The following is a 15,362-nucleotide window of genomic DNA, read 5'->3' as shown; positions in this document are numbered from 1 at the left end:
TCCCAGTACCGACCCTTGAGGGACTCCACAGGCCTCCAAATAGACTCTGCCCCATTGATCACCACTCTCTGGCTTCTTTCCTTCAGCCAGTTCACAGTCCAGATCACTACCCGATCGTCCAGACCACACTTCCTCAGTTTAGCTGTGAGGATGCTGTGGGAGACCGTGTCAAATGCTTCACTGAAATCAAGACAGACCACATCCACTGCTTTACCATCATCTGTCCACCTGGTTATGTCCTCATAAAAGTCTATGAGGTTGGTCAAGCACGACTTCCCTTTGGTGAAGCCATGTTGACTGCCCCTAATGACACTCTTATCCCTGATATGCCTTGAGATGGCACCAAGGATAAGTCGTTCCATCAGTTTCCCAGGGATGGAGGTGAGGCTGACCGGTCCGTAGTTACCCGGGTCCTCCTTCTTGCCCTTTTTGAAGACTGGAGTGACATTTGCTTTCCTCCAGTCCTCAGGCACCGCTCCCGTTTCCCATGACTTAGCAAATATGATGGAGAGTGGCCTAGAAATGACCAGCCAGCTCCCTCAGCACCCGCAGGTGCATCCCATCTGGACCCATGGATTTATGGATGTCCAGATTGCTTAATCGGTCCCTAACCCAGGCCCTCAGCCTTCCCTAGCCTGGAAGCACCAACACCCATGACGGAGCGAGCTGTGGGCAATGTCCTGCTTTGCCTTCAGCGTCTCTCGCAATGTTAACTTGCAAATTTGTAGTGGATGAGGGTGTGGAACTGCAAGCTGGGGATAACAGTTTTCCAGTGAACGTGAAGGAGAAGGACATTGAACTGCTGCCCATGCAAGCTGGTCTCAGAGGACACGTAGCAACTATTCACCTCACACCTGTCAATGCGTTTAAAAAAAAAAAAAAAAAAGCCCAAAGCCACTAAGGCAGGGCTATGTTTCTCACCTGCATAGATGTCGTCCTTTCCTGACTGGAACCTCTGGCCTCTTTGTGAAGCCTTTGGTTTCATTACTGGGTAGCGGAGGTTTGTTATCAGTCTTTGATTTGGCTTGTCGTAAGTGTATATTGAATCCTTCAATATTCTGAAGATCCTCTCTGGAACACCTTCAGAAGTCTGCAAAGAAAGGAAAGAAACACTTGTCTGCAGCTGCTCTTCACATGGAGTCCCCAAAAATGAAAGGAATGACAGGTTGCTTCTTGTTTCCCAAGGAGCTGTTTTGGAAGCAGATTGGGTGACAGAGTCTGGTACCAGCCTTTGGCCACCAGGGACACCTGCTTGGTGGTGTGCTCTAGGCCCTAAGTGTCACCTCCCTCACCCGCTTGATTTTTATTTTTTTTTTTTGAACAGAGAAGAGCGGTTTAAAATCTGGGCTCAGGGGTGTGTTGCAGAGGGATGGCGTTACCGACTTCCCCCTGGCGTCAGAGCGCAATGTTCTCTAGGATATCTACTTTAGTCTTCTAGTGCACCACACGGCTGTGGATGTCAATGACTAAAGTCTGTGTTGAACTTGTATAAGGAAAAATGGAAAAAAAGAATAAGCCAATAAATGCCATCATTATTTTAAAGAAAGATGAGAAGGTCATTTTGCTTATGTCTCCAACAGAAAAGAACCACTGAACACTGACCCCCGTTCCTTCTCTACTCAGTGGGCAGAGCTGACAAGAGTTCCTCCTTCTCCTTCCCCCTCCTTTCTCCCAAGGTAAACAGTGTCACATTCAGTGCCATGTAGATTAATTTGCATTTCTGAATTGAACCATAACTCACCTTGGCACTGATTCAAGCAGAGAGAGGAACTGAGCAGCTCAGACATGGATGTGTATGAGTATTCAAGGGTCCTGGCCTGACATCAACATCAGTGACATTTTCTTGATTTATCCTTTCATAGACTGAGATCTTTGTCGGCCAAAGTTCAGGCAGCTTACCAGAAATCCAACTACAGTCCTCACGTGTTAACAACATTTAGACTATCAAAGGAAGAATGCTCAAATTTTAAATTCATCCTTCGTTTGCAGAGAACAGCTGCAGAAACTGAATGCCTAACACAAGCTAGTGCAACAACACAGAAACGTCGAGAAGGAAAGAGAACACCCAACCGCCTGTTCTACTGGTTATTTTCTCCAGTACAGGAGAAACAACCACCAGCTCTGGAGAACAAACAGGTCAGGGCTATTGGTCCCACAAAAACGAGCATAAGAAATACTAAGGCAATTCCCCAGAGTCCAGTAACTCTCTTGCCCTCAAGCCAGGGTCGTGCCACAAAAACAAAACTCTTACCAAAGATTCTGTCTTAGTTTGAACAGGTAAGTTGTGATGACGGAGATTCGCCAGGAGTCCTAAACATGGTATCATTACCTCATCTTCTGTGGTCTGACTGAAAACTCCAGGAAGTCAAACAAAGACTTTTAATTAAAGCATCCAGAAATTAGTTACCAGAATTTGGGGGTTGAGGGTGGGGTGCTTGGTGGACTCTACTTTCTTGCCGTGGGGGTGGGGAGGGGAGTGTGCTATTGTTTTGGTTTTTAACTAGACACCATTCTGCCAAGCCAAGCAAAATTCCGATTGCAATCCCCATAGTGTGGGCAGTTTTTAACTAAGCACATCTGGAAAATAAAAAAGTCTATCAGAGACCAGCACTATCAAAGGTCCTTTATTGCAGGTGCTTTTAAGAGTCACTAGATATCGTACAAGGACCCTTGCACAAAAGGCATTTTAATGTAACATAAGTCTGTTCCTAATGACAAGCATGACTTTTCCCCTGGGTCTTCTCTTTGACAGCTCCCTGGGATATGCAGGTGGGCTAAGAGGCCAGTTAATATCCAGTCACTGAAAGTCCCACAACCACCGCATTTGACAGGCTGTAACAACATGGTTTGCAAAGAAAAACCTCTGTTTACCTTGGAGGAAAAATGCCACAGCTCACTCTGGAGACCAGGTTAGTGCAATATGCTAATGGCCTTCAGAAAGTTTAGAAAATTAGCCAGGTGTTTCCCATGAGAGAAGATAACTGAGTGCACACTTAGACATGATGCATTAGAAATGAAATTAATTCATTGACGTTGGCACCAGCACAAAAGACCTGAACATTGTAGGTTACCCTCTGCAGCAACTGGATACTCTGAGGAAATTCAAAGCTGTTCACATGTGTCTTTCCTATAGCATCTCACTGAAGAATGTTACCAGTTAGAAAGCTGAAAGGACAAATAAAAAGACATCACGACTGAATTAATTTTCAGACCCTGTGACGTTAACACAACAACTACACAAGCTGCTGTGAGCACACAGGGTCATGTCCTGACACTCCGAGGTACTTATTAAAAGCCCAAACAGATGGATAAGGTTTTCTTTTGACAGAGGCGTTACCTTTGTAGCCCATCCATTTCTCCCCTTTGCCTCATCAGCACGGCCTCCACTCTGTCAGCGAGAAAGGGGCTTTGTCCTCTTGAAAGATCCACAGGTTTTGCCAAAATGCAAAAAGCGCTTTGCAGCCTCTTCACAAAGTATGTTTAGTGCAGGGGTGTCAAACTCATTTGTAGCAAATGCAATTTTAGGACTGTATAAATGGAGGAGTAGTCACATTTCTAGACTCCTAAAATTACGTTTGGCCCTTTGAAGGCAACCGCGAGGCTGATGTGTCCCCCAGGGAAAATGAGTTTGACACCACGGCTTAGAGGAAAACAAGTTTGCTGTGAAGACAGTCAACAGATCTAATGGTAGTTAAGTCTTTCCTACAGCATCCTTTCAGCACGCAACGTAGTTGAGTTAATATAATGTTAATATGCACAATTATGACAATAATCACAGCACAGGATAGCAGCTGAAACCAAATCTCATTATAGAAGCATGTGACATAAGAAATTCAAGGTCTTAGTCCTGCATCTACTTGGTGACTACAAAACCTCTCCCACTGACTGGCAAGTCACCTGGATCTCTTAGTCTTCTCCTACTCCAAGTGTTTTGACAAATACACAAACTGGGACAAAAGTGTCCTTCACTGGATGCCTGACTCATTTTCCACAGATCAGGGGCAACAGAACTGCTGGTAAATTCATTTTCCGTTTTCCCTCTCAGAAAAGAGATGCCACGACACGTAGCCAGCAAGTACTTGCTGAAATCTCAGAGCCACATATGAGGAAACCTGTGCATATTTAAAAAAAAAAAGAAAAAAAAAGGAGGTGTTCCCCACCTTTACCAGTCAATGCACAGAAAGGACATGTGAACATTGGTGAAGATGGGCTGTGAGATATTATGTGTAAGGTAATAATGTGTAATAAGCTCTGCACTTGACTCCTATAACTCAGCTCGCACTGGCACAGCCCCTTGCACTCACTGGCCCTGAGCAGAGGGCAGCAGGCACACGCACCCTGCAGACCTTCGATGAGAACTGGCAGCCACAGCTCTCGTTTCACTCCTTCACAACTGCCTGTCAAATAATTGATTAGACAAAACCGACTCCAAGCTTGTCTCATGAACAGCAGGAGAAAGAACTAAATACCTCAGCTGGAAAATAATTCTGGAAAATAAGCTCTCCAGCAGCCATTTCTTGAAATAATTTCAAAACCAGAGGCTTTTGGTTTTGGTTTTTGTTTCTTTTTGCTTGGTTTGTTGGTTGGATTTGTTCGTCTGGTTTTGTTAGGTTTGGGGTTTTTTGTTTTGTTTCAATTAGAGCAGGTGAGAAGCTCAAGCACGATTCAAGAGAGAGTACAAAGAACTCTCTGCAGCCTTAAAATGCTGTCATACTGGCCTCGTATGGCAAACAACATACACAGCTAAGACCAACACACTATTTCAGAAGAGTTATTACATGCATGCAGCATAATAGATACCATATAAGAGTAGACAAATAGAGTTAAGCATTAGTTCCTGTTACCTGTAATATGAATGGGTCACTGAGATTAGCAGAGCTTCGATGAACCACTCCTGCCAGCACGTGGTCACATTGTAGGTATCCTGAAGAGCTTCTCTAGTCTCGCTGTCTAAGACTGGAATTTAAGAATTATTAACAAAAAACCCCCGTCAAACAGCAAAAGCAGCTGTTGTATTAGCTACCAATCTGAGCAGAAGCCCAAGTCGTTGACCAGTTTTTCACATCTGTTTCACAAACAACTACAAATAAATCACAGCTCCTATGCACTTGAAGAATCTGCACCTGTCTTGTCTTCGCTTTCCCAGAGCAAAGAGCACACCCCCCTCCCCTCTTCCCCCCTTCCTGCCCCTCTGCACACCACCTCCAGCCCCGCTACAACCCCACCTGCCCCCGCCCAAACACATCCCCCCCCACCCCCACCCCGCCCCTCGCCTGACAGAGCCCAAGACCTCCCGCTGCTGACAGCTACCTGCTCGGGGCCTGGGAGCAAGCGTCACCCAAATGGCACAACCGGCCCAGGCCCACCCACGGGAGACTCTGGGGCGCAAACCAGATGTAAACTCTTCCTTCCTTCCTTCCTTCCTTCCTTCCTTCCTTCCTTCCTTCCTTCCTTCCTTCCTTCCTTCCGTTTGTCCGTCCTTCCGTCCTTCCTGCCATCCCTCCTGGGCCCTAAGTGTCACCTCCCTCACCCACTTGTTGGGTTTTATTCTGAAAAAGAAAAGAGTGGTTTAAAATCTGGGCTCGGGTGTGTTGAAGACGGACAGCGTCAGCGACTTTCCCCTGGGGACAGAGTGCAAGGTTAGTGGCAACGTGTTTGGTTCTCACTTCAAAGCTTTTCTTTCGACACCTAGGTGAGAAGCAGAAGCCAAAGGTTCTGCCAAGGATGGGCACTGTCGAGCAAAAGACATCTGCAGAGGCAAGCCCGGAGGACGGCGCTCCTAAGCAGAGGAAGGGCCTTGTCGCAAGCTGCGTTTGAACGTGCCGGTTGGTGCTGCTGGACTGGATTCCTTCCAGGGCACAGTCCCCCAGGGATCTGTACAGAGACTTGGCCACACCGGTCACTTGAGGAGGGTGACAGACGGTAAGCGCACAAATCATCTGGAGTCACAGCCAGGGTCCTGCTAGTGGTGAGGACAAGTGAACAGGGCTTGATCTTCTTGGTTTTTCGGCATCCTGCCTCTTGCCTTCTGCCCGGGGTGGACTAGGTGCCACTGCCTCTGCGGACTTGCTCTGGCTGGGACGGGGTTGACTGTTGTTGGTGGCAGCCGGCCTAGCACCGTGTTTGGCAGGGGTGGCTAAAGCGGTGTTGCTTACTGCAGCTGTGGTGTGGCTGTTGCTGCGAGTGCGGGCCTCCCGGAGCCGTGAGGTTGTCTCTTTTTCCTGCAGCGCTGAGGCTGGGGGTGTGCAAGAGGTTGGGAGGGTGGAGAGCAGGAGAGTGTCCGGGAAGTGGCCAAAGGGCCGTCCCCTGCTGTAGGCCAGCTGCGCCCACAGGCCCGGTGTTCCTTGCTGCTGCTGCTGCTGGTGCTGCTGCTGCCTTTGTGGTGCAGGTCAGGGTTTCTGGGCGCATGCATGTTTTGGGGTGGGCTTGAGGGTGGGCGGGAGGGCAGCAGGCCAAAGGGCTCCCCTCCTGCTGTGCTGCCTGAGTGTCCCTGGCTGCGTGTCTGCCGGGGGCCGGGGAAGCAAGAGCAAGAGGGCCAAGCGGGCGGCAGGCAGCGCAGGCTGGTGAGCGGCAAGGAGGAAAGGCCAAGGGCTTTGGGCGTCTGGTGCCGGGCCAGGTGGGGCTGAGGCGTGGGCATCTTTTCTACTAATGTCTATTCGTGATCCATAAACCTCACTTACTGAATCATCCGCTCCCTGTAGTGTAATTAGCAAAGGGTTGCACTGCAGAGACTCACATCCCGGGAGAGATTGCCCTTTGGATAGGGTAATTTTTCTTTTTAATTCTATAACCATTCATTGCTCACTGTCCCTCCCCTAAACTCTGTGGTCCACATAACACTGCACCAGGAGGGGCAATGAGAGACAGCAACAAAAACTATGCACTTATTTAAATCATCCTTAGACTCGGTCCCCTTGGACACATGTTTGTTTTCATAACTCAATTCCCTTTAGCTCTGTACATCCCCACAGTTATGGATCTGGCAAGCATCTACTCAAATTGTTAGGGAACCTTCAGTTTCAGTGACGTTCATGTTAAGTAACCCATTTGTAAATTCTACATAATAGAGGATTAGTAATCCCCAAAAGTTTCATTTCATTTTCATCTCTGTATCTTTAGTTGAAGTGGGTCGACAGTTGTCAGTACTTGCCACTCGTCATTGTCCTTTGGAGGTCTGATTGGCTCTTTAATCCATGTGTAATGAGTCCACCCTTTCTCAGCTGGTCGTACCACTGTCTCGGTGATCAGCAGAACTTGAAATGCGCCTTCCCAATCTGGCTGAAGCTTAGTGTCTTTCCAGGATTTGACCAGGACCTGGTGTCCAGGCTGGAACTGCCTGCAGGCAGACTGCAGACTCTAAAGGCAGAGTTTGTGCCAGAAGCCCTTGGTGCCTGAGAGAAGATAGAAAAGACAACCCGAGTATACAGTTTTTGAGAAACAAATCCTTAGTTTCAAACTGTGGGGGTCCATCCGTTATTTCGCTTTTGCTACCACTGCCCCCGTGGCAGTGCTAAAGGGAAGGCTTCTTCCCACCTGGTAAGATGATCAAACACTACTAAGTTTTTAATTCAGCCAACTGCAGGTAATTCTGTGAAATCAACTTGAATATTTTGGAAGGGTCATAAACTTGGCCTTCAACCTCCTGCAGGCTGTTTCCTAAGTGCCTTTTTATTTCCTTTTTTACAAACCACACATCATTCACAAATTTGCTTGGCTATAGTATAAATTCCAGTACACCCATATTTTTATAACACTATGTCACACATTACTTGTTTTTCTCATTAACTCTCTTGATGTAAAATTGCTAATACCTTCCTCATGGTTTGCTTATTTAACATTTCTCTACCCTCTGGGAGTATGCATTTCCCATTCTGTTCCCTGGCTTCCAACTCTTGGAGGACTTCTTTTTACCTTTCATTGAAAACTGGAATTTCTTGTGGGGCCAGGACCTTGGGCGGGCGTGAGATAAAACCTGAAGCAATAACTAAGTTAAGGCTGCTTCTCAGGCCATTTCATCTGCTAACCAACTTCCCCTGACACAAAAAGAGTTGCCCCTCTGATGTCCAGTAACATGTACTACAGCCACTTCTATTGGTGACAGCAGATTACGTAACACTTGTACCAACTGGTTCTTCATGAACCAATTCTTTACCCTTGCTGTTTATTAGACCCCATTCTTCCCAAATTTTCCCAAAGGTGTGCACTTCTCCAAATGCGTATCTAGAACCATTACAGATGGTACCTTCTTTTCCTTCTAACATTTGCAGTGCCTGATTGATGGCTTATAGCTGGCATGTTTGAGCTGACCAGTTATTAGGCAGCCTTCCCGTTTCTCTTATTTCACCACTCACACCTTCAACGATGGCACACCCATTGTGTCTTTTCCCCTGAATTACCCTTGAAGACCCATCTATGAAGAGGTGCAGCCCATTGCCACCTCCCCATAGGAAAGCAGCAGGGTTTAATTTCCTGCTTTCTCCCCCCAGAAGAGCAGTTGCTGCTGCAGCTTGCACACACTCTGGCCAACCTCGAGACACTGGGTCTAAGAGCTTAGATAAGTGTGCCACTGGTTCTCGCTTCCCCCCCAGCCCACTTGCTGCTGGAGCAGCGTGAGAGGCAGAACAGGCCTCCACTCTGTGCAAGCATTGCTCAGCAATAACAAAAACATCTCTGTATTATCAACACTGTTTTAAGCATCAATCAAAGACATAGTCCCATACTAGGTACCTCAAAGAAAATTAACTCCAGCCCAGCCAAAACCAACACAAACTTCCAGGTAATACAATATCTTTCACATTTTCTCCTTGTCACCCCCCCAGGCAGTAACTGTGTTTCCACACCCAGAGCCTGTTAAAGGTTTCTCTCTAATATATAAGCTGGGGAATCTTCCACTAATATATTCCTTCCCCATATGCTTTTAATTCTTATTATCACAAACAGGAATTTATTCATAATTGTCTCTCCTTCCTCCCTGCTACCCCATTTATTACAACTCCGTCTTCAGTTCTGGATCTTTTTAGGGTAGAATTTAGAAGGGACAGGGGAGCTTCCGTTTCTGCTAAAAACTAGACCTCATTACCAATTACCACCATCACTTTACCAATTATATGCTCTTCTCCAATTTAAACACGTTTCCCCGCAAAAACGAACAAACAAACAAAAAAAACCAAAAAACCAAAAAAACCCACCACAACACCAAAAACATTTTCAGCCCCTCTGATTTTCCAAAGTGTATTGAGTTTTCTTCCTTTAGTCATTTTCAACAGTTGCCGCCCTAGGGGTAAATATCCCAGATTTCTACAATAATAGCGTTCCATTTTCTCTCATTCTCTCACTTTTTTCACTGAGTTTGGTCTAAATCTTCTGTGTTTTTGTTTTGTTTTGTTCTTTTCCCTTCCAGTCTTTCACTTGCAACCAGTCAGTGTGCTTCAACTTTTCACTTCTGTTCCCGACCATCATACACAAACATGACCACACTCAGAATTTCTGGAAATTCTTCCTGCCAACCTGGCACACGCTCTCTGAAGTACTTCCGTAGATCCACAAACACACTTGCTACCAGTCCACAAAGCTTTCCAAAAATCTTCCCCAGTCGGTGCTCCCCTGGCTTCTGTCTACATTCCTGCACTTCCCTTCAGTTTACCCTTATCTCCTCAAAAGCTTTTATCAGATTTTTAACCACTGTTTGGCAATTATCTGCATTTGTTTGATTATTATAATCTCAATTAGAATTCTTACCCTTATCTCCTCAAAAGCTTTTATCAGATTTTTAACCACTGTTTGGCAATTATCTCCATTTGTTTGATTATTATAACCTCAGTTAGAATCACCTTGGGCCCAGGTAGTCTCCCCCTGTCTGTGGGGTTAGTTCCACATTCTTTTAAATGATGTTTCTGGACAGACCAGCTCTCTCAGTAACAGGTTAACACCGGCTCAGAATGGATTATAGCCCCCCCCCCCCCAAATTAGAAAATAATGATGCTCATCGATCCCCATCTTCCCTTAAGAGTTTGATTTCCTCACATAATCAAATCCCCAGAGTGCCAGGGGGTGCATCCATGTAACACTGTAACACTGGAGGGCATTCACATGTACATTCCCCAATTTGCCAGTCTCCTCAATATAAGGTCATTGCATGCTTTTCTTGAAAAACTTGCTGTACCATAAATATTTTCCCGATTTTGCAATACCCCGGCCAAGGGCGTCCCCTTTTCTATGCCGAGTTTTATTTCCCATCACTAAAAAAATTCAGAGACACCCTTCCGTTGAGTCACGACGTTCAGAAGGAGCCCCTTGCTTTCTAATCTCCTTCAGAGAGGAGTTTAGGTGCGGCTGGATCCAATCCTAGTCTCAGACTTGGTCAACGGTTTATGTCTAAAGGATATTTTCCCATTCTCAAGAGAGACTCGAACACTGCTTTTATGTGCACTTTACACTGATCAGGCCACACACTTTGCACTCAAAAACATACTGCAGCAAGGGAGGGACTCGCACCCACCCCGGTGTGGAGGAAGATTTAAACGCCCCACAGTTTTTTTTACATACCAATTTAGATCTTTGCATAGCCAATTGTCAATGGATCCGTATTTTGGCCAGAATATCACTCTCTCAAGGGCTATTTTTTCCAGACAAAACACAATACTTTATCATTTTCTATTTATCCTTCCTTTTTGTACATCACACGTTTCCCCGATACCTTAACATCCTCCCTAAAGGACTGTATGGAGGAATGGTACCGGTTTTCCTTTCTATTTCCCATTCGGAGTCCCAAGGCTTCTCCTTGCGCCTCGTCCCTCCTCTCAGAACGCCCCCGACCACCAAGGTAGTACTCAACAGTCTGATTTCTTACCTTGGTCCACGCACAAAGTCGCCCGCTCGCTCGTATCGTGCTTCCCGCTTTTTCCTTGATCCTTTCGCCTATGGTTTGCAGGGATCCGCCTTCGTCACTACAGCCCTGCAGTTTCTGTCTGTCCGTCCGTCCTGGAATCCCCACCGACCATCCAGAAGGCCATTGAAATCAACGGGGCGCGCCTTCCCGTCCTTTGGCGATAGGGACCCCCGAGATGACGACGTCGAGTCTCGGACGAGCCCCCAGACTTGTAGGAAACCATCATCTTGCCAACAGAATCGGCTCAGGCAGGATTTCTCAGCAAAGCATGTTTTATTAATGCTTTTGCGAAATGGGCCGTTCTACCTAAAAGTAGGCACACGCAATAGGGCAAAAAGCTTATATGCCCCCCTGTTATAGTTGAACTAGCTTTTGTAAACTGTATCCAAGTTTAGGAGAACATTAAGGTAGCAACCTTTAAAGATTAACGAACCTTGTAACCCTAGAATCTTTGTACTTAGTAACCATACCCTATTCTTAAAATTGACATAGATTTATGACCTAATTCTTTAAAACAGGTAACTGAGAAACAACTGATAAACATGCGAATGTTACTTAGCATCGCTTAAACAGATAGCTTGTGTTAGAACAGGTGTGGAATATGCTAATGGTTGCCAAGAATTGTAATGAATATGTATGTGATCAACTTGTATAAATATAGTGTAGATTGAATCAGTTGTTGGAACCAGCTTTGGGTGCGAACCCCTGGTTTCCCAGCACCGCATATAACTACGTCCGTGGTTATGTGTCCTGTTTGCTAACACCCCCAAATGCCAGCTGCAAATTTCCTGCCCTGTGCCTCACGGGTTGGGTACTGCAGGCTTTCTGGACTGCCCGCCGCCTGCCTCAGTTTCCAGGATTCATTCATGTCATGCTAAGAAGGCCCTTCCCCTGCTGGATCTATTGCAAAGGTGGGTTCCTGGCTCTTGGGTTAGCCTTCCCTCTAGCTGCACTTGTTTTTGAAATGCAGGAATGAGTTTGCATTGCAGGATGAGTTGGAAGAGAGTTGGTTTGTGGGAAGGATTCCTAGTGTGCTGTGTGTCAATCCTTCCCCCCTGGCTGGGGTGAGGTGGCAGCTGGGTTGCAAAAGCAACATTCCTCCTTGAAGGGCTCCTTCCTTGCAGGGCTGCGGCAGAGGCGAGAGAGCGAGGCAGGTGTGCGGGGGGGCCGTGGGGGTTTGTCGGTGGGAAAAGCGGGGATCGAACCAGGGACCCATTTGACCAATCCGCGGGTCCGGCGCCCTGGCCGCTACGCCAGCGGGATCCCACGGCGGTGGAACGCACGGCGCCCCCTATAGGCCGCAGAGTGGCTGCGCGGCGGCTAAAGGCCGGGGGGGCGGTGGGCGGGGTGGGGCTGGAAGTGGGTGCCCTGCGGACCAGCGTCCCGCGACCTGGCCGCTCCTCTACCGCCATCCCCACCGCCGGGGGACGCCACAGCTCCCCCTACAAACCTCCGCCCGCCCGCTAAGCTCGGCCCATGCGGGGGGGCACCCACCGACTCGCTGCCTCCCACCACCACGCTACAACCCCCCCTGCCCCCCGCCCGAACACACACCCCCCACCCGCCCCTCGCCTGACAGAGCCCAAGTCCTCCCGCTGCTGACAGCTCCCTGCTCGCGGCCTCAGCGGGCGCGCAGGCCGCTCTGCGGCCTATAGGGGGCGCCGTGCGTTCCACCGCCGTGGGATCACGCTGGCGTAGCGGCCAGGGCGCCGGACCCGCGGATTGGTCAAATGGGTCCCTGGTTCGATTCCCGCTTTTCCCACCGACAGACCCACCGCCCCACGGCCCGCCCCCCCGGCACCTGCCTCGCTCTCTCGCCTCTGCCTCAGCCCTGCAAGGAGCTTTTGAACGAGGAATGTCGTTTTTACAACTGATTTGGCCCCTGAGCTCAGCGGCGGAAAGGATTGAGAGACATCGGACTATGAAGACAGAATCACAGAATCTTAGGGACTGGAAGGGACCTCAGAAGATCATCTAGTCCAATCCCCCCGCCAGAGCAGGAACACTTACATGAGCTTACACAGGAATGTGTCCACGTGGGTTTTGAATGTCTCCACAGAAGGAGACTCTTCAGCCTCCCTGGGCAGCCCGTTCCAGTGCTCTGTCAGCCTCACTGAGAAGAAGTTTCTTCTCCTATTTAAGTGGAACCTCCTGTGTTCCAGTTTGTACCCATTGCCCCATGTCTTATCATTGTTTGTCCCTGAGAAGAGCCTGGCTTCATCCTCGTGACACTCACCCTTTACATACTTACAAACATTAATGAGGTCACCCCTCAGTCTCCTCTTCTCCAAACTAAAGAGACCCAGCTCCCTCAGCCTTTCCTCATTAGGGAGATGCTCCAGTCCCTTAATCAACTTTGTTGCCCTGCACTGGACTCTTCTCCAAACTAAAGAGACCCAGCTCCCTCAGCCTTTCCTCATTAGGGAGATGCTCCAGTCCCTTAATCAACTTTGTTGCCCTGCACTGGACTCTCTCCAGCAGTTCCCTGTCCTTCTTGAACTGAGGGGCCCAGAACTTGGCACAATATTCCAGATGCGGTCTCACCAGGATAGAGTAGAGGGGCAGGAGAACCTCTTTCAACCTACTAACCACCCCCCTTCTAATACACCCCAGGATGTCATTGGCCTTCTTGGCCACAAGGGCACAGTGCTGGCTCATGGTCATCCTGCCGTCCACCGGGACCCCCGGGTCCCCCTCAGTGCTCTCCAGCAGGTCATTTTCCAATTTATACTGTTACGTGGTATCCAAATAGATCTCATCGACGGGCTTCCCCTGGTCACCTAGGTGAATAACCTTGTCAGAGAATGAAATTAAGTTGGTCAGGCAAGACTTTCCCCTCATGAACCTGTGCTGACTGGGACCAATGGGTGTGTTGTCATTCAAATGGTTTTCAATAACACCCAGAACAATCTTCTCCAGGTACAGAAGAGAGGGCTGACAGGCCTGGAGTTGCCACAGTCATCCTTGTTGCCTTTCTCATATATTGGGACAACATTTGCCAGCTTCCAGTCTTCCTGGACCTCTCCATATTCCTGAAAGCATTGAAATATCAGAGAGAGGTCTCGCTATGACATCAGGCAGCAGTTTGAGCACCCGTGGATGGATCCCATCAGGCCCCATCAACTTGTAGGGATCTAGCTGGAGTAGCAGATCCCATATGAGTGCCAGATTGATTGTGAGTTTCTTGTTTTTGCAGCCATAGTTCTCTAGCCCTGCGCTATGGGGGCCCCCAAGTCCATCCTTGGTGTTTGAAGATTGAGACGAAGTAAATATTAAATGTCTCAGCTTTGTCTATATCCCTGTTTATAAGGTGACCATGCTCATCAATTAATTGGCCAATGTTATTTCTGTTTTGCCTTTTGCCATTAATGTATTTTGAAAAGCTTTCACAGTATTGGCCAGCTTCAGTTCTAATTGACCTTTGGCAGCACAAATTTCCTCCCTACCATGGCAAACAGCATCTCCGTAGTCCTCCCATGTTGCCTGACCGTGCTTCCGGTGACCATATAATTTCTTTTTTCTCTGTATTTCAGAAGAAGATCGCTGCTCAACCAAGCTGGCTTTTTACCTCACCTGCTAGATTTTCAGTATTTTGGAATGACCTGGTCCTGTGCTCTTAGTAGGTGGTGCTTAAGAAGTGACCAACACTGATGGATCCCAACACCTTCAAGAATTTCTTCCCGTGGAATCATACTAAGTACTTCTCTGAGCAGCCTGAAGTCTGCTCTCCTCCTATCTAGTGTTAAGGGCTAAGTCCCTCTGTGCGTTCTTCATGCAATTCTTTTCAACTCTGTTTGAAATGTCCTCTTCAGATATCTTTTTCAGATTGTCCAGGGTCCATTGAACTTGTTAGCTTACAGTATTCTGGTCTGTGCTGCAGAATCGAGGGAATATTTTCAGTAAGCAACGAGTTAGAGAAATATACTTTCCACTTATCTTTGCGAGTCATGCAAACCGTTGCATTTCGCACAGCTACCTGTGAAATCTGCTCCTTCAAAATTACCTCAACTTCAATGTTAGTTTGTTTTAAGAGTGATGTAATCTCTGGTGTCATTTGGCTGCAGAAAGCATTTAAAACTGACAAAGTCTGGAAGGCAGAATGCAATCATACCTTTAACTGAGGCATTTCAAGTCCTATAATGCTCACAGGCAAATCTTTAGAGTTTGCTGCACACTGAAAAAGACAAAGGGTGGATTTTTTTGATAGCCACCACTAGTTTAGTGATTAGTTGCTGTCTGTTGTTGCCGTAAGGTTTATTAGCACAGCCTGTTCTGTATTCTTTATGTAATGTTGTTCACAGTGATATAAAAATCTTGAGTCTATAATTAGCTCAATACAATGTCTATTAAAATCAGAGTATAAGCATTGTACCCATGCCATATTGTTATAAAACAAGCCTTCAGCTCACAAGCCATTCCCAGTGCTTCTTGGCAAATAATTTCCCTACTGTTCCCGACACGAGAATTCATCTCT

At 47.4% G+C, this 15,362-nt stretch overlaps 1 long non-coding RNA gene across 4 annotated transcripts; it reads right to left on the bottom strand.

The window, feature by feature from the left end:
• Window positions 1–533: 533 nt before the first annotated feature.
• On the bottom strand, window positions 534–11,179 carry LOC309435281. Of its 4 annotated transcripts, XR_014183144.1 has the most exons (5): window positions 10,850–11,179; window positions 5,311–7,391; window positions 4,845–4,956; window positions 1,742–3,165; window positions 534–1,090 (listed from the first exon to the last, which is right to left on the bottom strand). It is a non-coding gene; the product is annotated as an uncharacterized lncRNA (long non-coding RNA). The 4 variants fall into 4 exon arrangements; XR_014183145.1 differs by lacking the exon at window positions 1,742–3,165; XR_014183146.1 differs by lacking the exon at window positions 534–1,090 and having other exon boundaries at window positions 1,304–2,348.
• Between the last annotated feature and the right edge of the window lie 4,183 nt (window positions 11,180–15,362).

Source organism: Streptopelia decaocto (assembly GCF_964273445.1).
Source record: "Streptopelia decaocto genome assembly, chromosome: 1".
Lineage (NCBI taxonomy): Eukaryota > Metazoa > Chordata > Aves > Columbiformes > Columbidae > Streptopelia > Streptopelia decaocto.
Note: the sequence above shows the minus strand (reverse complement) of the source record. Positions and strands in the feature narration are given on the sequence as shown.